We start from the raw sequence: 25266 nt of genomic DNA, 5'->3' as shown, positions 1-25266 counted from the left end.
ATAATTTTTTGTTTCATCTGATACACATTTGGATAGGTAAGCTGGAATGAGTGTCTGGCACATGCATTCCTGTGACATATTCAGTAATCTTGAATGAAGTCACTGTAAATGGATCCCAGACATAATCTATTATGACAGTTACCCATATAATTAAACAGGCTTTCAAAATACTGCAGAGTCAGAAATTCTGTATTTCTGGTATGCTGGAATGAGGCTAGTCTCTACAGCTAAGCTGAGATACCTTGGGTCCTAACACCACCAGGTTTCAATCTATTGTAACCAGGACACTGAATTTAATACTGTAGTTGCTGAAAAGTTTTAACACCACTGGTGGTGTTAAGACCAATATGGAGAAGAACCGTTATTTACTCAGCTCTAAAGAAATGTGAACTTTCATTTACTTAAGCGGTCCATATGTTTTGTATAACCTGTGAGGTCAACTAACTACTATGGTATAGAAACATAGGAAGCTGCATTACAGTAGATCAGGCCATTGGCCCAACTTATCCAATATTGTCTATTTTGACTAGCAATGCTTCTCCAAGGGCTGCAGACTAAAGGATTCCCAGTCCTGTTACCCAAGATCCTTTAACTGGAGATAACAGGGATTGAACCCTTCTGGAGGCAAAGCATGTGCTCTATGAGCAAGCTATGGCCCTCAGAAATAAAACACAATTTTAAGGTGAAATACAAGAATTTCCAAACATGTGTCTCAAAAAACATATTCCTTTTCTATCAGCCGGAGTAGGGTAATATCTTTATTATGATCAACTAAAATATCACAAGGTAGTGAACAAGTTCACTTTACTCAGTACTTTGTGATAATAGTTTTACTGGGACCAACTACAATATTACTCTGTTTTAGCTCTCGTCCTGAATGGACTAATGCAGCTACCTAACTACAACCTTTCCCCCTCCCATTTTTGATTCTTTATTTCCACCAAGTGTGCTTGATACAAATTAAGCAGGCAGAGTTTATGAAAAGGATAGGGATGTAATGTATTTATTCTCCCTCAGAAGAGGATAGCATCCAGAAGTATAATGGGTTGCCACGACCTCCTGCTCCGAGACAGGGCCAACCAGAGAGCGTTCTTCTCCTTCCAGAAGGGAGGGGCAACCCCCTCAAGCTCCATTCTTTGCTCTTTCTCGCTCCGGCAGGAGCCTTTTCAACTTTGTGCTGGGCTATATCTTCAAGCTCCCTACCACCGCTATTCTCTCGTTTCCCATTCTGTCCTGAGCTGTCCCAGTCAGGGCAGATTGTCAGTCAGGGGAAGGTCAGGGAGATGTTTTAAGTACTGCGCGCCATTTGCAGCTCTGCTCCTGTAGTGGTTTGGGTTCTCCTGATGGTAATGGCGGCAGATACAGCAGCAGCGACGTTGCGCCTTGAGAGGGAGGTTTCTCCCTCCCTCTCTGAAGACTCTGTGGTGACGGCTGTATGCTGCGCCAAGTGGGCTGTGGCTACCTCTCCCGCGCCTGATGCTCGGCCCCCCAAAGCCAAAAGGAGCAAGAAGCTCTCCAAGGAGAGGAAGGCAGCGGCCAAAGCAGCCAAGGGCAGCAATTCTCAGGTCGCTGCACTGGCTGAAGGGGAATCAAGCGGATCGACTCTTTCCCGGTCAGGACCGCTAGGAGAGGCGGTGGAGGGGCGCTCCACGCAAGTAGACAATGCCCCCGTTTCTCTGCCCCATCCACCCTCGGGAGAGCCGCTGGCTAAGCGATCGTGCCCCAAGTCAGGGTCCACGGTCATGGAGGTGGTTGAGGAGGAGATCCCTCCTAGTTTTCAAGCCTTGCTGCGCTGGGTGGTGGCTGAGGAGTTCAGGGAGCTTGTTCCCGTGCTGGCCAGGGAGATTCCCGCTCAAGCTGCCGCGGCTGCCATTTTGGGCACACGGCAAGAGGGGGCTGATGGCCAATCTGTGCAGCAGAACGAGGTTTGCGTTAGCTCCATCAGGGAGCTGGGGCCGCCTGTTTTATCCTCATGCACCCTGTGGCACCAGCCTGCCATGCCTCCAGCCCACCATTTCTTCGGCGGGGGGCAATCACTGTGATGAGTCAGAGTCTGACAGAGAGAAGGGGGAGCTGTCGGGGGATGAGGAGGACGCGGTTCCAGCACCACATGCCCCATACCACTTGTTTTCTTGTTCTGACTTTCCAGTTCTCCTTCACAAAGCACGCAAAACCTTGCGTTTGGGGTGTGTGGTTCCTGCCCCCCCGAACGAGTCTGAGGGTGATACAGCTGTTTTGCCCTCTTTGAAGGTGCCTGAAGTGGTAGTGCCCTGCCCTCAGCTTTTCCTGGATAGTATTCAGACTGAGTGGGACCGGCCCACAGAAAGCAAGGGTCCTCCCTCTGCGATTAAACATTTGTACACGAACGCTAAGACAGTTATGGATAAGCTTCATGTGCCACCGGTGGACGTGGAGGTTGCCGCTCTGGTCACTGGCACCGTTTTCTCGAAGGATGGGGATGAGGTCCTATGTAATCTAGATGATAAGAAGTGTGATGCTGCCTTGCGCAGGTCACATGAGGCTTCCTCTCTCTCTATGCGGGTCTCCATAGCCAACTCTATTTTTGCCCACGCTTCTGTACTCTGGGTTAAGGAGCTTCTTCCCCTGGTCCCGCCTGAACTGACTGTCCTGAGGCAAGGACTTAATGGGTTATACAAGGCATCTGCCATGGCCGATAGCTCTCTAGACGCAACTCAGATATCAGCCAGGGCAATGGCTTCTGATGTCACCGTTAGGCGTCACTTATGGCTTAAGAATTGGAAGGTGGACCAGAAGTCTGGGTGTAATTGTCAAATTCTGCATTTAAAGGGGGGAAATTGTTTGGTGAGGTTTTGGATCCTGTGTTGATTGAGGGCAAAGATAAGAAAAAGGCAATGCCCATCTCGGGGCAACGTCAGGACTGTAAACAATTTGTTCCTAATTCCTCTTCCTATAGGGGTTTCAGGTCTGCCTTTTGTCCCTGACAGGAAAGACAGGACAGGTTTGCCTGGAAAAAACCACAGGGTTCCTTTCGGGACAACGTTCAGTCGAGATTTCGTCAGTCCGGCCAGCAACAGAAGCCTGGCTACAAGCGACCTGCTGCACAATGACTGCCCTCTAGAACATCAGGTGGGCGGCAGGTTGCAGTTCTTTGCCTGGATGTGGGCAGCGACCTGCATGGACGCCTGGATTCACAAAACGGTGTCCCAGGGTTACAGGTTAGATTTCCTCTCCCAGCCCCCGGATCGATTCCTGGTATCCCCACGGTCCCGCAAGCGGGGAAAGCACACTCTGATGTTGTCGGCCATCTATCACCTGGTCAATATCCAGGCGATCGAACCGGTTCCCACCGAGGATGTAGGGTATGGCGTCTATTTTCTTCTTGGTGCCAAAGAAGAATGGGGAGTGGAGAGCCATATTAGATCTCAAGTTCACCAATCGGTTCCTCAGGGTGAGGTGTTTCCATATGGAGACCCTCCATTCCATCTTGATGGCCCTGCAGGGGGGCGATTTCCTGTCATCAGTGGATCTCAAGGAGATCTACCTCCATGTTCCTATCCACTCCCAGGACACGAAGTTCCTTCATTTTGTTTATGCCGGGGCCCACTTCCAGTATCGGGCTCTCCCCTTCGGTCTGTCGACTGCGCCACTGTCTGTCGACTGTGTCTGTCGAGTGTTTACCAAAATCATGGTGGCACTGGTGGCGCACTTAAAGACAAAGGGGATCCACCTGTACCCATTTTTGGATGATCTTTTGATCAGATCGCCGTCTCACCAGAAGGCCCTGGGGGATGTTGGGGAGACTCTCGCAGTCCTACAGGCTCACGGATTCCTAGTGAATCACCAGAAGAGTTCCCTTGTCCTTCTGAACAGGATTCAGCATCTCAGGGCTATTATCAACTCCATCAAGGGAACTGCCTCCTTGACCCCGGACCGAAAGCGGAAGTTAGCCTCCGCTTGTCAGAGAGTGCAAGCCCATGCCAAGTCCGACGTCCTCAGTCTGAGTCAGCTGCAAGGCATGATGGTGTCGACCATAGGGATTGTGCCTTGGGCTCGACTCCACTCTCGCCCGCTCCAATGGCTTCTCTTGCCTCTCCAGGACCTGGTAGTGTGTCAGTCCCGGGTCAAGGTCCATCTGTCTTCTCGGGTTCAGAAGTCCATGGACTGGTGGCTGTCTCCGGCAGTGGGCAGGGGCGTAAGATTCCTGTCAATCACTCAGGTCCTAGTAACAACAGACGCCAGCCTGCAGGTTGCCCAGGTTCGCTGGTCTCCAGAGGAACGTCTCTAGTCCATCAACTGGCTGGAGCTCCGGGCAATCTGTTATTACCTTGTCCAGTTTCTTCCCCTGGTTCACGGTCACCACGTCGTTGTGAGGACTGACAGTGCAACGGCCAAGGCGCATGTCAATCGCCAGGAGGGAACAAAGTCTCGGCTTTTGATGCGCGAAGCCTCAATCCTCTTGTACTGGGTGGAGGAGAACCTGGGGTCCCTGGTGGTTGCTCACGTCAGCAGAGTGGCCAACACTGTAGTGGAATGGCTCAGCCAGTCTCAGCTGGATCATGCGGAGTGGGTTCTGGATGAGCAGGTGTTTCAAAGGGTCGTAGGAAGGTTCGAAACCCTCTTGTGGACCTTTTCACAACCCCAGCGAACAGCAAGGTACACTGCTCCTACTTCAGGTACCCGTCTCAGGGGGCCGAGGGGGTGGACACTCTGTTGACGCCCTGGCCCAAGGGTTTGCTCTACGCCTTCCCCCCTCCGCCCATCCTCTCTCAGACGATCAGCAGGGTCCGTTAACCGGAAGCGGAAATTATTCTCGTGGCCCCACGTTGGCCATGGCGCCCTTGGTTTTCGGACCTCGTCACACTGTCTCTCGCACCCCCGATGTCACTCGAGTGCCACCCTCGCCTTCTCCACCGGGGCCGGTGTTCCACCCAGACCCGCAGTGGCTCAATCTCTACGCATGGAGATTGAGCGGAGCTCGTTAGATGCTTGTGGTTACTCCCCTGTGGTACGTTACACCATTCTCGCATCCAGGCCTCCCTCCACCGTCAGGGTATACCAGTCCACTTGGCAGGCTTTTTCGGACTGGTGTGCCTCGGTCGGGGCTGATCCTCTGTCAGCATCGATTGGCCAGGTTCTGGGGTTTTTACAGGCAGGGTTGGATAAGGGATTTAGATCCGCCACTCTAAGGGGGCAAATGTTTACCATTTCCTCTACTCTCCAAGTTCCAGGGGTCCCTTCCTTATCCGGGCATCCCCATATTCAAAGGTTTCTCAAGGGAGCTGCAACCATTAACCCCCCTCCCATTCACCATTTTCTTACATGGGATCTGAACCTAGTTCTCCGGGCCCTTACCAAGGCTCCCTTTGAGCCGCTAAGGACGGTGCTATTGTGCCTCCTCACTCTAAAGATCTTGTTCTTGGTGGCTATTACTTCTGCCCGTTGGGTGTCTGACCTGGGCGCTCTGTCAGTCAGGAAGGAGTTGTGTCTGGTTTTTTCAGATTATGTCATTTTGCGCACCGATCCTAATTATCTTCCTAAGGTTAATTCTTTGTTTCACAGGTCCCAGGAGCTTGTGCTTCCTTCCTTTTGACCTAACCCTTCTTCCCCTAGAAAGAAAGAATGGCATACTATGGGTGTCCGCAGAGCGGTTCACATCTATTTGCAACATACCAAGGCTTTTAGAGTTTCTGAATCCTTCTTTGTCTCTTTCAGAGATTGTTCTATGGGAAGGAAGGTGTCTACATCTACGCTGGCATGCTGGATTTGTCAGCGTATTCAACTGGCATACACGTCAAGTTGGGGTGGTGGAGCCAGAGGGTATCACCGCTCATTCAACTCGGAGTGTGGCATCGTCCGCAGCTCTTGCAACCCTGGCTCCTTTGGCTGACATTTGTAGGGCTGCCACTTGGGCTTCCCTCTCCACCTTTGTAAAATTCTATAAGATTCATGACTGGGCCTCTGCTGATGCCTCCTTTGGCAGGTGCGTCTTGCAGCGGGTAGTCCCTACTTAGGACCAGACTCACTGCTCCCTGCCCAATTTTGATAGCGGCTATGGTATGTCCCATAATACTTTCAGATGCTATCCTCTTCTGAGAGAGAATGAATCGTTGGCACTTACTTGAATGGTCATTCTCCTCAGAAGTATGGATAGCATTCGACCCGCCCGCTTGTTCGTCTGTATCTTTTCTGCTCTTTTCCAACTACTACTGTCCCCTATATGTCTGTGGCGAGGTGCTCTTCCTTCTGGGGTTATTTGTCTCCCCAGGGGGGGTTTTGAGCTAGGGGCTGTTCATGTTTTTTCTATTCATCGTTCCGGGCTGTCAGGTTCCTGGTTCTGTTTTCTATCTGTTTTATTCAATATTAGCCAGAGCATTGCAGAGCTAGTTATAGGCTAGAACTTGAGGGGATTGCCCCTCCCTTCTGGAAGGATGAGAAAGTTCTCTGGTTGGCCCTGTCTTGGAGCAGGAGGTAATGGCAACCCATATACTTTCGGATGCTATCCATACTTCAAAGGAGAATGACCATTCAGGTAAGTGCCAATGATTCATTACACTGCACCTTCCACAAAATGATCAGAGTGGCTTAGATGTGCTTTCTAGGTGGTCTCTTATCCAAGCAGTATCTAAAGACAGGCCTATTCAGCTTCAACAGTGAAACAGTACACCGTGTGCCTTTAGGTAATTATTTGGCCCCAGTAGATGGTTACATGTTTTTGCATGTTAGGGATGAGATAATACTACATGTAGATATCATTGGAGTTTTACTTGTAGAAAGGCTGCAGAAAAATAGGACCTATAACCGACACTATATATTTGGATGCTTTCCTAAACATAACAATATAAGAAAGTAATTTTAATAGATTTAGAAATGCAGTAAAGCAACAACCACTAGAAGAAAAAAGCCCTGGGGAGGAGGACACAAATTAGTCTTCTGAACTGTGAACTAAATACTGAGCTGACCACAAGAGAACTCCAAAGCACTATGGCACTGTGATACAATAGTTTCGTGTTCTGATAAGATATTTCTTAAGCAGGGATACTAGGTTTCCTAAATTTAGAAAATATAAGACATGGAATTCCTACTGAATAGACTTTCAGACTAAACCAAAAATCGAGAAAAGGGGGGAAGTGGCCATAAAGGGAATATGAATAGGAAGTGACAGACAGCACACTACCATGCAGAGAGCTGGTCTTGTGGTAGCAAGCATGATGTGTCCCTTTAAGTTAAGCAGGGTCTGCCCTGGTTGCATACGAAAGGGAGACTAGAAGTGTGAGCACTGTAAGATATTTCCCTTAGGGGATGGAACCGCTCTGGGAAGAGCATCTAGGCTCCAAGTTCCTTCCCTGGCATCTCCAAGATAGAGCTGAGAGAGATTCCTGCCTGCAACCTTGCAGAAGCCGCTGCCAGTCTGTATAGATACTGAGCGAGATGGACCTATAGTCTGGCTCAGTATATGGCAGCTTCCTATGTTCCTTCCTATGCACTGTCTCAGTTGTTCTACTTAAAGTATGGGTTTTAAGGAAGGATCTGACACAGAAAGTAAAAGTGGCAAGCAACAAAGAACCTATTGTGCCATGAATTAAGTTAAAACATGGGACAAAACATTAAGGAAGGTATTGGGGTAAAACAAGAGAGGCAGAAAGGATATACAAGAAATAGATGTGTTATACTTTTGGGCCACTAACTGAATATTTACGGTTAGACGACACCTTAAAAAGTATATATATATATTTCTGGAGTCAATCTTCTCCTTTGCCCCTTAGCCTTCCTTCCAGGTTAAACATATTACCAAAAGCCATGGATTTCAACAGCCTTTATGTTGCCTGTGCCAACATGCTTTGACTTTACCAATTTCTTCCTTGAAACTAAACAGCTAATTTGAAGTCTTTGTTTTATTCATTATCTTTATAGGTGGCAAGACTAAGAGGTTGACTGAACAAAGACCAGACAATGACTGCCAAGTGCATATGGTGGCTCACAGCTTGCCGTCGCCCCATTCTACTGCACCAACACAGCAGACTATTAAAGAGGAGCGCTGCTCATGCACTTTTGTCAGCAAGTTAAGTTACGCTTGGCAAAGGCGGAAAGACTGGAAAACATTATGCTCCTTAAGCAGCAGCAAAGATGGTACTGATCACTTGGGAACTGGAATTTTTTTTCCATGGGGACAACATTTCTGGATTATTATTTGCACCATGGCCAATTCCAAGAGACAGAAAATTCTTCTCAGTGATGGGCATCCTTAGTTCTCCTATGCCATAGTTCTCCAATGCCAAGTACAACTGATATGTGCACATCTGTAGACTTCAGAATCCTTGCAGCAGACATCAGAATCCTTGCAGCAGCATTCTGGACCAGCTGGATCTTCCAAACTGTCTTCAAGGGCAGCCCCACACAGAGCGCATTGCAGTAGTCCAATCTGGACATTACCAAAACATGAGTGACTGAGGTCAGGTCCGACTTCTCCAAGTGGGGTTGCAGCTGGTGTACCAGCCATAGGTGGTAAAAAGCACTTCGGCACATTGCCGCCACCTGTGCCTCCAAGGACAGCATTGAGTCCAGAAGCTGCAGACTTTGTCTTTCAGGGGGAGTGTGTTCCTGTCCAAAAACAGATTTACCTCGCTGCTTGGATGATCCATTTTACCAACCCAAAGGACTTCTGTCCTATCTGGATTAAGTTTCAGCTTGCTTGCCCCCAACCAGTCCAGAACAACTTCCAAACCCCGGTTCAGAATATCCACTACCTCCCTGGTGTCTGCTGATGTAAAAGATAGGTAGAGCTGGGTGTCATCAGCATACTGACAGCACCTCAGCCCACATCTATGGATGACATCTCCCAGAGGTTTCTTGTAGATGTCAAACAACATAGCGGACAGAACAGATCCCTGTGGCACCCCATAGGCCAGGGTTTAACCTTGGGCCTCCAGATGTTGTTAGGCTACAAATCCCATCATCTCCAGACATGGCCTTTGTGGCTGAGGATGATGGGAGTTGTAGTCCAACAACATCTGGGGGCCAAAGGTTAAGAAACCCTGCCACAGGCCAAAGGACAAGGGGTGGCGCAGGCAGTCATCCCCAGCACCACCTTCTGAGTATGACACTCCAGGCAGGAATGGAGTCACCTTATAACCATGCCCCAAGTCCCAACCCAGAGAGATGACCCAGAAGGATACCATGGTTGATGGTATCAAAAGCCACTGAGCGGTCCAGGAGAACCAACAGAGTCACACTCCCTCTGTCTATCTCCCGGCATAGGTCATATACCAGGGCGACCAAGACAGTTTCTGTCCCATATCCAGGCCGGAATGGGGCTTCAGATCCTCATTCTTAATTCAATAGGTTGACAAGACTAAGTACAAGCACTGAGGTAAAGATAGCTTCCGCATCCCATGTTGACACGAGAGGAGTGTGCTTCTGAGACAGTTGTCTATTCTTAGAAAGTAACTGTTCATAAGAGACTCTTAGCAAATCTCATTTATGTGAAAAGACTTCACCCTATAATTAGCAGAATACACTTGCATGGTATGTAACCACTCTTAACACCCATTACAAAATGCCCTGATATGGATGCCACAAGAAACACTCTCTCCCCCTGCAAACATCCCCAGTGTTACAGTAAAACATCTAAAGCATGGCATTCAGAATTTCTTGAACAAAACTTATTTAAACAACGTCAAAATGAGATATAGTTAATGGGTTAGAGAATTTCAAAGGGCGATAAGCTGAAGAGATACACCTTTAAGACGGCTTGTTGTCTCACAGAAGGGTTCACAACCATGCCACCTGGGATATGCTTATTTTATTTTATTTGGAGGAGGGAGGAGAAAGGGACTGTGTTCGTCAACACTAATTATAAAGCCATATAGATGCAGCAATTTTTAAAGTGAGAGAGAGAGAGAGAGAGAGAGAGAGAGAGAGAGAGAGAGACTGCATCTATACAGAGAGCACTTTTTATGCTTTCAAATCCTTAATCCTGTTTGGAGCTGTCAGTGGGGGTTAATGGAAGCTTTGGATAGGAGAATTCCAATCTGGTTGGCAGATGGATAGGTTGGTTATAGCTGCATAACTATGTCTTGCCTGCAGGCACAATTCAGAACACTGTTAAAGCAATATAAAGTCGCTGTCAAGCTGAACCATTTGGATCAGTAGCAAGGAGAAATAATAATAAAAGGAGTTCATTTCTGGGCCTTGTGTGTTCATGCTAGTATGCAGAAACTGATTAATTGTCATCGTGTGCTGGTCGGCTGTACCTCCGATTCCTACTTTTGGAGTAGATTTTGCATGCTAATATAATCATTCTCCCTCTTGAGACATTAGCAAATAATCAAATGAAAAACAGGAACATAATTTACTGAGATTCGGGCAATTCTCTATGCAAATTTGACTTGTTATTGCTGCTGCCTCGTTAATCTGAATGCCTTTGACAAACTCCTTTGATTTATGAACTCATGACAACTCCAATGTGTATATATTTTGCTAGATTGACATTATCATTAAGAGTGGGTGGACTGAGCTCACATGAATGGCTGATTTTATTCGCTGGTGTCGGCTGCTCAACAGCTGAGCATCTCCTTTGCACAAAGCCCCCGAGCACAAGGCTCTTCCCATCTACCCATCCATTCATCATCTCGATGTTAATTGGCCCAGGCTTTAAGCAAATTTTCAACACGATTTAAAGGCACGATGACACTGATTACTGACCCTCTGCCATACGGTGCCTATTGATTAACCTGACAGAGATGATGAGCTTGAGGGAAACTAGGTGTGTGGGGACCTCAAAGGGGAAAAATATATTGTTTATGCAGGCAAAACACTTGTCACTATCCCAGAGGCCAGAATTTGTGCAGAAGTGGTCTCTAAAACATGCTATTTTTTGTTAAAACCTGTATCAAATAAGGAAACACAAGTTGCTTGAGGTGGGGGGGAAGCAGATACAAATGTCTTGTCATGTGAAGTCTTTATTTTAGCAGAGCTTCCAGTGACAAACAAATCTCTTCCAAACAAGCAGGACTTATCAAACCAACATGTATGAATACATATTAGTTCAAAGGCAAGGATAAAAAGGAGGGAGGAGAAATGGCAGTGTACTGATGGGATTAAGTGTGTACAGTCTGACATGAACATTGCTGGTCTAAAAAACTGAGACACAGCAGCAGCACAGTCAGCTTACAACTAATTTCATAAGCAGCCCAAGGACAATCCAAAGGTCAAAGCACAACATTCCTGATATGTTGGTAGGCTCAGGCTTGTGCTTGGTTTCCCAGTATTCCAGGAGTGAGATATTTCTGTACCCAAAGTAGAATTTCATCATCATCCCATGGGATCGTATAAAGGGTGAACAAGAGAGGGCTGGAAAAATTCATTTGAATCAACTTTATAACTCTGCTACACTATGGATTAAAGAGGAGGAGGAAAACAAATGCCAGTCTAATGGCTGCAGGAGAGCAAAACTCCTACAGTCCCTTTCCAATAACCTTTGTAAGTGATAGATGAGTCCAACAGCCTTGCTACTGTAAAGGGACTGTCAGCTTCCCGATTTCATAAATGCAGTTTGGCAGTTTATAAATCTCAGCTATTTCAAAAACCTCTAGTATGAGAAGTGACACAGCTCATGCCAGAGTGAATGTAAACATCTTTACAAAAATTATCGACTTGACACCCAATTAAACCATTTAGCAGACTTACCTACTTCCCCCATTTCAAGAGTGCAAGTATTTATGTCCTGAAAATAACATTTGCAAAGCTCGTGCTTTGAAGAATCAGGAGGCCAGGTGAACAGAAACAAATCACAAGGCTAGCTGACCAAACCACTGATTGGCTTTAACCCACAGGGATTATCACTGACAAAAGGACATATGAATCAAAGCAATTGTGTTCATTTTGTGTTCAAGAGATCTGCCCAGCAAACACTCAAGAACAATGCAACAAACTTGGCAGGATGGCTGCATTGCCTAACACTTATGAGTTTAAACAATGGTCAGCATCCAAACTAATGAAGCACACGTGCAAAGATGGACTGCAGAGAAGTGACCGGGGCCTGCACACAACTCTCCCAATCCCTCTATACACAAGCAGTTCCACAAGCAAGTAAAATGACCCCGCTCTATTCATACCCTGGAAGAGAGGAAACATGCCACTGATGGTCAGCAGTGTGTTTCCCAGAGTGTTTCTGGGGTGCGGACATTCACCCAGTTGTGGAATAGTGCATGCATTGAGGGACTGGGAGAATTGTGTGCATGCCCCAATAACTTCCCTGCAGTCCTCCTTTACATGTGTGTTTCATTACTCAGGATGTCAGCCAATGGCTTTATTTGTAAGAGGCTTGTATTTACTCTTAATTTGCCTCCAGTTTGTATTGGTTAAGAGGACGACATGGGAATGCAGCTCTCCCAACCTCATCTGATCTATCAACATAGGACATGGGAAAATAAAAAAGGGCACTTTAACTGGTTTGTTGCCTACTGAAGAAAAGATAAAGTAGTTCACAAAGAACCTGCTGTCTACGTTTGTTAAGCCAAGTGTTTGAGAACCAAACCAACAATCATGGAGGCTTGGGGGGTGGGGGTGGAGAAGGGACTTAATTCCACCATACTTCTCTTACCACACATAATATTATTATTTTATCAAGTCAATATTATATATTTCTGATTTTTGTAGCCATGTCTAAAAGTGACGTATTAGCATACTTCACTGCAAGAGAGCTGGATATCAACACTTAGTCACTTCTTCTTCATTCCTAGTTATTAATTTCTGGGGGGCTGGGGAATGAAAGTAAAATAGCTTCAGCATTCCACATTTGAATGGCTAGAAGCCGGTATGCGTGTGAAAATAAATCAAAAATTTCAGAAGGATTTAAGGTGAACACAGCAGAGAGAGAGTGTGTGTGTGTGTGTGTGTGTGTGTGTGTGTGTGTGTGTGTGTGTGTGTGTGTGTTTTAAAGTCTAGATCATTTTATGAGCAGGAAGGTGTGCCTAATGAATATAATCTCTCCATGAAGAAGTTCTGTTTCATATTTCTTTTCTAGGAATTTAAAGAGAATCCAAAGTGGCACGTTGTACACTAATCAAGTTTCCAAACCTTGCAAGCCTGGCTGATGGTCTTCTAGATAAATTTTTCATAGCATCTTTTTATGTATTACATCCAGAGAGCCTTTGAATAGCATTTTCCACATATAAAGGGAAGAGCATTTGCTTCTGCTAATCAGGACATCTGGTTATTTTTGTAACTCAGACATCTGCATTATGCAGAGCTGTTTCTTAATTTCTCCTAACAAGAAGTTAGATTAGAGCTACAGAAACCTCAAGGACCTTAAGGAATCATTTTTAGTTTTGCAAAATGAACAGCCTCTATGTTTTAGATTATTCTGTTAAAACTTTAAAACCAATCCTTGTCAAATAATTACTTTTTGTTCATTTACATTTCTACAGCTAAAAGACTCAAAAGTGTATTTGCACCATACATGCTTAGAATTATTATTATGTTTTACATTTTATATCCCGCTCTTCCTCCAAGGAGCCCAGAGCAGTGTACTACATACTTAGGTTTCTCCTCACAACAACCCTGTGAAGTAGGTTAGGCTGAGAGAGAAGTGACTGGCCCAGAGTCACCCAGCAAGTCTCATGGCTGAATGGGGATTTGAACTCAGGTCTTCCCGGTCCTAGTCCAGCACTCTAACCACACTACACCACGCTTGTATGACAAGTTTCAAGACCAAAACAATGGAATTTATTGCTAAGTTGGGTTTGGTAGTAGTTTCACACCCTTGCAAATCAAGAGACCAAAAAAAGCAATTTTATTACCTTCTATCAGTTTTTATTCTCCACATCTCTTGCACTTTCTCTCCCACTGTGCTACTCTTTCAAGTTCATCTATAAACCTAGTACTGCTGACTACAGTTCTATGGACTTAGTTTTGGAAAAGCACTATACCAATGGGGTTGGGGGGGGGAGTTCGAGTATACACAATTGGAACATTTCTCTCTGTTTTGCCCTGCTTACATCCCTTTGTTTGAACACAAAATACTTTTAAAATACTAAATTCCAGCATAGAAAAGTATCAGATTTAAGCATTAGTCACTTTCATCTTCCTCCCAGCAGTGCAACCCAAAAAAACCTTTATAAGCGTTGATGAAAGCAACAATCGTTTTCCTTGAGTTCCCCAGAACACACACCGAGTAGAGAAATAGTAGTACAAAACCAGGTTATGAACCTATATGTGACATGGCAAACGGGTGTCAAAAACATATTTCTACCACTAACAGGAAGATGTAACAGGAGCCAGTAAGTCTGGTGAGGATGTTTTTTTTTTTTAACTTGATTTATTAAAATTATCTAGGCACAGATTCTCTCTCTTTGCTCAGTATTTATTATGGTTTCATCTGCATGGGAACTGCAGGCACTTGAAAAATGTATTATGAGGTTGGCTAGTTTCACGATACACTCTGTATCCTCTCTCTATCCACTATTATCTAATTTCTCAAAAATCTCTAACTGAAACATGTATAATAAGAAGATTTGCCATGCCCACTATTAAAAAACCAAAATATCAAATTCAGCATTTTCCTCTGAAAAACATATCCAACATTCCTTTGGTTGGTGTCTACATCATGTACTGGCTTTAGGTTCCAATGACCATGGAATATACCTCATGCTATGTATGACAAACCTCCTTCCCTGCCTCATATCCCAATGCCACTTCCCCCGTCTCCATCCTGAAGACCACCTTCAGAACTGTTAGCAGCAATGGGTTTGAGCCAAGGCAACCTTTTAAGACAAGAACCAATTGTGCTGGGACTACAACACCAGCAAGGATAACAATTCAAACATAAAACTGGGCAGAAATGAGTGCTGGAAATCCATGACTTAAGTACATATGCCTTGTTGTAGCCTTGCTGCTACTGGCCCAACTCCTGGTAAGCAGTACTTCCAGGACCAGCTCTGTTTTGGGGCTCCCTGCTGCACCTAGCTGCTCTTGACTGGTTCTTCAGATATGAAGAATACCATGCTGCAAATTCCTTCTGAAGGGTTCCTGACTAATCCTCCAACCTCAGTTAATTTCAATCTATGACCTTTTAACCATACCACGAGCTGACCTGTGGCATGACATCCTCAAAACTAAAATATGACACAAACCCCATAACTTACAATTACTGCTTTCGTTTCCCCCCTTCTCAGCTTATGATGTGGTGGTCTATCCCACCCACCCCCACACCCTGTCTCATTCCCACTCAGTCATGCTTATCTGTCTCCTCCACCAAAATTATCGAAGTCAGGACATCACCTAGTAGAACATATAATTCATCAAGACCCATCCATGCTAGCAATCAAGAAATCAATTTTGCTGTTTGAAATAAGGAGGACTACTACAACTATACCACTACAAAATTCAACCCATTCAGAAGAGCATCTACTATGACAAGTTTTGTGCCTCTTCACAGCCACATATAAAGGTGCGGAACATCCTAATTTTAAGACATACCAAGGGGTTCTTTTATTGAAGAAAGAATGAATGAAAAATAACTCTGTTCTGTAGGGAAAGCCCCCCACATACAAACCGAGTAGAACTATTGCTCCACCCTGCCCATTGTGCAATGATTAAGAGAGGCTGCCTAACCAGGTTAACAGGGCAACTGACCCCCACCCCAGCTATCAAGACAGAAGACTACCAATGCATTATGCTTGGGGATATGGCAAAGACACTGATTACCATGGCAGCAGATACAGGATTGTGCATGCGCAGACATACAAACAAAGCAACTGCAGAACATATACATTAGCTTGCCCTTCTCCAGTCTTCAGTATTAAGTATGCAAATACAGCATGTGAATACTTTTGAACCAAAGTAGTTACAGGTAGGGAGAGGGTAGAATCTAATATACTTGGCTAAACACAAAATAAGATTTCATGTGGAGGAGACAATGGTGCCAACGTAAGACCCATAGTTCCTAGACTGGACTGGTGTTCATTCAGTGCATGTTTCATTGTGGCTGCTCCTCTGCCCTAGGATTAAATTAAATCCTTATAAATAGGGATTTCAATTAACAAAACTTCTACTTTGGAACAGAATCTATTCAGTGGGGGCTTTAAAAACCCCCACAACATTTCTCCAATGACTGGGGCAGGGAATATTCCTTTAGAGCCTGTAAAGGAAGCTGAGCAATTAAAAAACCGCAATATGGAGGACTGGGAGATGTGCATACAACAGTTCCTGTTCCTATACCTCAAGGCCAGTCAGACTGTGGGTTTTCTAAAGGAAAGTGTACTGCTTTAAGCCAATGTGTATTGAAATCCACTATTCACACTCTCTTGCTTGGACATGAATGGCCTATTAAACCTACAACATATCTGTTTTAGTTAACTTCTGGGTGGGGAGGGGGCCAGGAGAGAAACAAAATGTACTTAAATGCTGGGCTTTTTTTCCCTTGGGCTGAATGCCTTTCATCCAATAAGACATTCAAAGCAGTGACCCAGCAAATGGATTGAAAAAGCAATCTTCCGTCTGAGTGCCACATTATCCTTCCTATTCAGTATTCTCTGTGAGAGATCTCAATCAGCTGGGTGCGTGTGTAAGAGACAGCGCAGCCCATTGCTGGGTTAATTAAACATTTGACTTTAACACCCTCCCATCATTAAGCAAATAAAAACAGATAATTCAAACCACACTTCATACACAAGGTACACAACACACGTCAAAAATTAAGAGAGCCCCAGGCCCCTGGAGAGTTCCACTAGGGAGATAATCAGTTTAAATCTTAGCTGGTTTATCAATTATTCTATTGATTAAAGCGGGGCAATTATGCAAGACTATTTTGCCACATGGGATAAACGTCAGAGCAAGACAGACCCAGAAGCTTCAAAACAGACTTAGAAAAAGAAGAGACCAATAAGAGTTCATTACAACTCACTTGAGATACACAGAAGGGAAGATTTGACTTTTTTTTTTAAGGGTAACAATTTTTAAATATTGTTTTAAATTTTGTACACTGCCCAGAAATGTACATATCAGGCAGCATAAAAATATGATAAATAAACATACATAAGTAGTCAGAGTGCAGTTTAGCCATCTCAACTGAATGTTAAAAAATGCATGTCATTGAATAAAGACCTTTTCAAGTAGAAAAGTTGTGCTTGACATATGTTTTATAGATGCTGGTTCTTTTGCCTGATCATAATCACTTAAACATCTCACAGCACTCGTGTATGAGCAATTGATGCAACTGAATGAGGAGAACAATTATAGCACTGGATTTCTCTCCACTTAAAAGCTACATCCCTAACCATTTACAAAAAACTGAAGTGACTTCACAATGAAATATGGAAAATGCCAGGCAAAAAAAGGACTACTGTCACCACAGTACATCTAACAGATTGAAGGCTCAGAGAACACAAGGAACTGCCTTATGCTGAGTCAGAATGCTGGACCATCTAGCTCAGTATTTGTCTGAAATGGTTGGCAGTGTCTAGGGTTCAGACAGGAGTCTTTTCCAGTCCTATCTAGAGATGTTAGGGACTGAATCATAGTTTAGAGAAAAACTGTATCAGTATTTTCAATATTATTTATTGTGCTATATAAGATAGTTAGTTTTGCCTTCAGTGAAAGTAATGCTTATTACGTGTGGTGCTGCTGCCACTGATACACCATTAAAGAATCGGTGTTCTAAAGTTTGGTTCAATATTCACTTAATGTGTTCTGCACACTATGTTAGGGGGAGATCCCCCCCCCGAACTTGTGGTCTAAGAACATTAGTTTTTCCCCCACTTCTGCAAGATGACCCTGAGGTATAATTCTATTTCTAAGCCCAAATACATACAAACTTCTTGTCCACTTATGACAATGTTGATGGTTTTAATTTTCAACTTTTTTTCTTATTTGCTAACTGGCAAGAAGGTAAGTGTAAGTAAGTTATAGTTCTCTCTAACTCTAGATATATTTGTAACAGTCATTTGAGGAAAAGTAAATAAAAATGTGCTGCCAAAATTATCTCACATCTCTACACATCTCACAGTCTACAGAAATACAGTTTAGGTTTCCAAGTGTTGCATACACTTCATTTCCCCCCTCCAAACACATTCATGCTTCAATGTTTCCAGACATTTTACATCTTAATTCTCCAAGTATTAACGAAGCAAAAGAACTCCAATGATGCATCACACTTCCAAGACAACTTCAAGCAAATTTGCCACCCTCACCCAGGATTGAAGATTCACTGTGGTAACCTTGGCTAGACCAGTCTCATTCTTACCAAACTTGTTGGTTGTCCTGTTGAATATGTACTTAGAACACATACTGCAGCAGCAAAAACAACCACAACAAAACACCATCAACCCAGATTACCTTAGGAAACCTGTCTTCGCAAGAAATAAATATCATCCTTCTGCGGCATCCAGCTCTCAAAACATAACTTGGTTCAGTTTTAGAAATATGAAAGCACTTGACAGAATACATGTTCATATACTGCCTACCAACTTCATTGTATTGGAGTGCTCAGAACATCATGAGTGATCAAATTAATGTTCCATTCAGGCTCTATGAAACAATGTGAACTATTCACTACAGGGAGTGAGATTCAAAACGGGTGCCATTTTCCTGCCTCCAACTTATTTTACAAATTTAGCTCTAGTCCAGAGTAGAGAAGTGTTATTTTGAGGTTTTGCTAAATGTCTGAAGCCAGTACCTTGCATTTATAATATCAGCTCCTATTGGCAGATGCAGAGGAAAGCCATGAAGATTAAGTAGTTACCCAGCCATTGAACTATTCACTTTCACCTTAACTCAAGGTTAAAAGGGCATCCTGACCTTCCATTCTACCCCCCACCCACCCTTAACTGTCTAATAACAGCAACGAATTATATCATATGCTGCTATACCAACAAAACATTAGCATTTTAATACCAGGCATTCTAAATACACCTGGAACCAAAGGCACATAAAACAGGGATTGAACCAAAGTACAGAATCACTGACTAAGCTTGTCTAGGAGAGCCTACTGCTGCCCAAGACTAGCTGGAAAGCTTAAGGAAAACAAACTGAAACACAAGCCTGCCCTTCCTCATCTCTAGGAGTAGGTTACATGTTCAAGCTGCACTGGAGCTACATGCAAATCCAATTGTACTTTAAGGTTTTTCCTTCCGATCTCCCATGTCTTGCAAAGCCAGCTAAAAACCGTACATTAGCATGCTGTATTTTACCCTCACCACTAGAAATACTAAGGGTGCTATTTGTAATTGTATTCTTTTAAGAGGTTTGTTCTCTGCAGCTGTTTTCTGCTTGCAGTGTATTTTGTGTAATCAGCACATCATCATAAATACATTGGCTGTTCCCCTGAGGGGAGCTGTCAGTGTTTAATTTACAGAACAACCTGGCCAATGTGAATTCTAACGCTACAGCACTAAGGCAAGGAGTTACCACACTCTGAAAAAACAACAAAAAAGCAGGTTTCTATGAATTTTTATATCAAGAGCCGGTCCCAGGACAATTTAGGTTCAGAAATAGATTTTAAAAAGCTTTTTGCACAGTATATGAAATGGATTCTTTACCACTTATAGCTTAACACTCCCCTACAGGCATTAAGGCAACGGATTTACAACAGAAAGATTCCAGGTTCAGTGAAGTCCAACCAGCAGGAGGCAGTGAGGCTCCCTCTAGAAAATAAGGTTTTACTGAAATTAATGGACATTTCCCAAGACAAATGCTAATCTGTTATTCTGCTAAATGACTGTATTGCTGCAAGCTTATAAATATGCGCTTCACACCTTTAGGTTCCACAAAACTTTTTAAAAAACGGAATTCTTGAAGGGCAACACTGGAAATAACACTTTCCCTTTTCTTTTTAAAAACAAATTCTTGATCTTTTTTGAGCTTGGTAAGTTACCATTTTAGTTTAGAGACACACAGGTGTTTGAGAGGGTTCTTTTCCACAGTCCCTGCATATGGCAACTGAAAGACCATGCTGTTTTCAGGGCTGTACCACTTTAAACTGCAGGTGTGGGTTCTCATGACTTAATTCTCTTCCATACAAAAAACAAAAACAAAACCCACAGCCATCTCCGCATAGAATATTAGAAATCAGGGAGAGGGGTTCTAGCCTAGACTTCTCCCTGTCTTGCAGTGGTATGTGAAGGATTTCCCCCCCAGAATGTTCAATCACGTAAGCATCCACCTGTAGACAAGTGGTACAACCCAGATTACTTTTTATTAATAATTAATTGTTAATTATTAATTAGATTTCTATACCATCCTTCCAAAAATGGCTCAGGGTGGTTTACACAGAGAAATAATAAATAAATAAGATGGCTCCCTGTCCCCAAAGGGCTCACATTCTAAAAAGAAACACAAGACAGACACCAGCAACACTCACTGGAGGTACTGTGCTGGGGGTGGGTAGGGCCAGTTACTCTCCCCCTGCTAAATAAAGAGAATCACCACGTTAAAAGGTGCCTCTTTGCCCAGTTAGCAGGGGATACAGCTTTACCATCTCTGAAAAAACTAGGCCCAGTACCGCAGCCTTAAAAGTTGTGCCATCGAGTCAGTGATTACTCCTGGCAACGACAGAGCCCTGTGGTTGTCTTTGGTAGACTACAGGAGGGGTTTACCATTGCCATCTCCCATATAGTATGAGACGATGCCTTTCAGCATCTTCCTATATTGCTGCTGCTCGATATGGGTGTTTCCCATAGTCTAGGAAACATACCAGTGGGGATTTGAACCAGCAACCTCTTGCTCCCTAGGCAAGTTACTTCCCCGCTACACCATTAGGTGGCTTATTGCAGCCTTAAGGCATACTTTACTAAGAAGAAACTAGTCTCAATGGAACTTATTTTTGCGTAGTTGTTTTTAGAGTTGTACTGTAAAAGGATACCATTGTAATACTGAATAATTCTGATCCTAAATCAAGTTTAAGCCCCATAGAATTGTTTATCCATTATATTTTCTCCTGAAGGAACATCTCAGTTTGGAAGTTAGACTTAAGATCTTCCATTACCAAATAAAAAGGAAGCAGAACAAAGGTTGCAAATGTACATGGCATTATGTTTACACTTCTCAGAATGATAGCAAATTGTTTTAACATATTTTGAAGTTTAAAACTTTTAGAAATGAATCCTGACTGTTGCAAAACCTCTATTAGATCCTTGAGAGATTATTTTGCAAGAACCAATCTGAGAAATAGCATTGTTGGGATTAGCAAAGTTTCCCATTTCTCACTGCAATTACTCAATTATCTTTAAACGCATAAATATATTTAGGTATTTTTGTATCAAAACCAACAGCTCTAAAGACAACAGCCCATTAATAGGAGAAAAGTAAATAGAATGGGAGGCTAAAAGGGAAGGATTCTATGAAGCAGTTCATTGACACTTAAATCTCCTCTGCAAGAAGAAAGCTGTAATTTTATTCAAATCTGCCTGTACTTGTTTTGACTGAAGAAGAATGTCTGTTTAATATTATAAATCACTAATCTGCAACCAAAACTGACTAGGGATGTGCACAGAACTGGTTCTGTGCACTCCCAGGAGGGCACTTGAAGGGGCAGGGAGGGTGCCTACTATCCGCCCATTCCTGGCCCACCACTTTCACCCCACCAGCACTCTCCCAAAAAGCGTGGGTGTGGGGCTGCAGCATTCTTCCTTGCAGCCCCATTCAGCATCGCCACGCAAATGGCTAACGTGCGTGCACACAAAAGGATCGCCAAACTGGTTCCGTGCACTTCCCTAAAACTGACATAAGGCAGGATGATAATGCTTATCAAAAAGTTCCCAAGTTCATGGTAAAATTAAATGTTTTAATTTGCTACCACTTCATAAGGGACAGACCAGGCCTACTCCTCTGTTACAACCAAATGTCTTCAGCTCCTTTTCATAATTCTCTGATAGCATAATCAAAACAAGCTATACTGCCACTGGCTTTACTGTTATAGGAAGGCAGGTGACAGGCAATGCATACCAAACCTCATTTTTTTCTAATAAAGGAATCCAACACCTTTAACTAATTTAAATACTGACATGAACATAATAGTCTGTCTTGAAAAGTACATTTTGGGAGGCTACTTTTTAAAATAAGAAGTTTAATTTTTCACTAAAGCCTGCTCCCTAACCAATGATGGTTAATGCTTTAGAGCCTGTGCTAGGATCCCTGCAATGAGCCTTGACGCTGCTAGTCCTTCCTTAAGTTAAAAGGCAAGATGCTCTGTCTTTCTAGAGCTCACACAGTACCACAAACAACCATTAGGTAGCAGCACAGTACACATGATCTCGTCATGCCTCTCCACTCCTTTCTCCCACAGCTTCAGTTTTGCTCTTTTCAACACACACGCTTTTACACACACATGCGCACGCACAATAGCTGGTTCTAATTCAATTAGTGCAGTCTGCAACTCCAGAAAAAGAGTAATTCAATTAGTGCATTGTGGGGCTCTGCAATACCTCTAAGCAGATGTTCACAATCCTCAGGAACTTGGAGCTAGCTTTAAAAGTACCTGTATCCCATCCGGCTGGCACTACATATGTCATTTGTCATAATAGCTGTGCATACCTTTCTGACTTCTAACAAGGAAAATCCACCATTTGTAGACATGGGAGGTTAGTTTTAAAACATGACTGGAGTCCATTACTGGTGAGAGCTTGAAATACAACTTCTCAGGAAGAACAAAGCATAATACACACTGTTGGCATTAATGTAGGCTGAAGTTAAGGTTATTCAATTGCATAAACCATTTATTATGATCCACCTGTATATGTTAATGGCCATAAGAATGGCTGTTCATGATTATTATTGTTCTTAAGAATATTTATATACCACTTTCCTACAAAAAGGCTGTTGAGAAGATCTACATAAAAAATAAAATAAGATGGTTACCTCTCCCAAAAGAGCTCACAATCCTCTCCCTCCCTGCCGCCCCCCGCCTCCCCACACACACACGACAGACACCAACAACAGCCACTGGCAAGTTGCTGTGCTGGGGCTGGATAGGAACAGTTGGTCTCTGCTAAGTAAGAGACCCATCACTTTAAAAAGGTGCCTCTTTGCCTAGTTAGCAGGGGTTCAATAATCATTCATGCCAATACATTACTTGAATGCCAAAGAGATTTTTTAAAATAAAATTTTAAAGGTTTTTTTTTAAAAAAAATAATCATTCACTTTAATGCCAAAATGCTTTAAAGTGCTTTAAAGTAACAGTAACAGTAAAGTAACAGTAAACTAACTAGTGCTTTAAAGTAACAGATACCTTCAAGGACCTGGTAGACAGGGGACTGAGTAGGACGGAGGTTTAAAATGGTCTGCTAAATCCTTCGACTATTAAATCTGACAAATGTTGTTTTCCAACAAAATGTACCTTGCTACTTTGATAACGTAGTATGTACTTTGGAGTGTTAAAAAACCAGAAACAATTATGCTCCCTGTTTCCAAGCAGCAGTTTACCTATCCTAGAATATATTAACTTGGCAGAAATGAATTATACAGAAGGTTCCCACACAATGCAAGGATGGATCACGTGGAACTTGGGTTACAAGTATAAAGAAAAAAGTCAAGGTCAACAAAGCAATAAGGGAGATCAATAGCTTCTGCGAAATTCTTTGCATCTTCAGTCTTTATGAGAAACAGACACTACACTAGGAGTACAGTGGTCCCTCAACTTACGAAGTTAATCCGTTCCGAATGCACATTCGTAGGTAGAAAAGTTCGTAAGTCGAAAAGCGGTTTCCCATAGGAATGCATTGGAAACGGATTAATTCGTTCCGGAGCCTAGGAAAAAGACCCAGACACCCAGTTTTATGTGCAAAACTCTTTATCAAGTGCACTTTAAAGGCATGCAAAATGCAAACTCCGCAAACTCTGCAAACTCCTGCGGAGCATTGCTCGCCATGGGGCAACGACCACATTATCAAAATTCGTAAGTTGAGGAAACCGCATCTAAAATTCGTAAGTCGAGGAAACCGCATCTAAAACTGCCAACGGTTTTCCGTTCGGATGTCGAAAAATTCATAAGCGTGCGGCCACTTTTTCCTTTTGTAAGTCGAAAAATTCAGTTGTCGAGTAGTTCGTAAGTCGAGGGACCACTGTACATATTTCAGCTTGTCTTGTGGCATGCCACAAACTATGCCAACAGATACCACAGGGTTTCCTGTCATATAAGAGAAAATGAGAACTGAGCAGGAAGGAAGGCAGGAAGTAATAATCCTCCTTTTTGCCATGAAACTACTAAGTAACTACTTACTCACTTGAAACGTACCTACATGTGTCATGTGTGCCTAGTGCATTTCAGAGGGGATAAAAATATAGGGTATAACCCCTTCCCCCCTTTTATTATTCTTTAAATAGCACAGCACACACATTTCAGCTATACATTTCCTCAGGCAACATACTAACTCATTTTGCTCTGTAAACTCTTATACAGCTAATCTTTATCCACCACAGATATGTTTAGGTGAGAATATCAAACAGCTGATTTCCTCACATTTCTGCCCTTCACAGTTACTACTTTCAGTTGTATCAGTAAGAAGAGGGATTGGGGAGGAGGGAAGAGGAGTCTCTCTCACAGGCTGGATACAGCCCCTCTCAAATGAGGGCCATTGCTTAAAACTGAATGTCACACACCATGGCAGTTCAATATTTCATAGCCAATACAAGGAATGAGCAACACTGTCGCAACTTTAAATCTTGGTAAATCCCCTATGTCTACCTCTCCCTCTCATTGAAATGCCAGAGGGAGCAGCAATCAGAGTGGAGATGTTCAACGTGATAGAGGTCAGGACACCAGTGGATCAACGTACCAGAAACACGACCTTGTTTATTTTTTTCTCCAGTATTATTGTTTACAGGGTGCTTTGTTCATGTACCTTGTGGTTCTTAGCTAAAAGATGAAATTACAGCCCAGGATGGCGTGCTCAGGCACACATCCAATTTGTGTTTCCATCTCAGAAAACAAAAAGCTTTGGAGGCCCTCAGGCTGCCATTCAAACTTGGAGAGGCTGACATTTTTAACAGCATGAACCAGAGACTGGCAGAGGGAATGATCGAATGCATTTCTAACTTGTCAATCAAAGATCTCACCTCTGCTGTCTTGTAAACAGTTGGAAGCCACCTAAGTACATTCATAAATATTGGGGGGGGGGAGCCAGCCACCAGCTAGGGGGCCGAAGCCATGGGCTTTGGCTCTTAGCCCCCCAAATTAGGGTTTGGTTTTAAAATCTCACTATAAATAACCATTAGGTACCTTATCAGAACCACTGGAGCAAAACCAGAGTGGGCAATACCATATAGATTTCAGGCAAATACAATCAAACTTTC

At 43.5% G+C, this 25266-nt stretch overlaps 1 protein-coding gene across 15 annotated transcripts in view; it reads right to left on the bottom strand.

Moving 5' to 3' along the window:
• The window catches only part of BTRC (beta-transducin repeat containing E3 ubiquitin protein ligase), a 200287-nt gene that overhangs the window by 107585 nt on the left and 67436 nt on the right, over positions 1 to 25266 (bottom strand). The window lies entirely within an intron of this gene.

The sequence above is a fragment of the Hemicordylus capensis genome, chromosome 3, assembly GCF_027244095.1.
Source record: "Hemicordylus capensis ecotype Gifberg chromosome 3, rHemCap1.1.pri, whole genome shotgun sequence".
NCBI classification, from domain to species: Eukaryota; Metazoa; Chordata; class Lepidosauria; order Squamata; family Cordylidae; genus Hemicordylus; species Hemicordylus capensis.
This window is presented reverse-complemented; position numbering and strand designations above follow the sequence as displayed.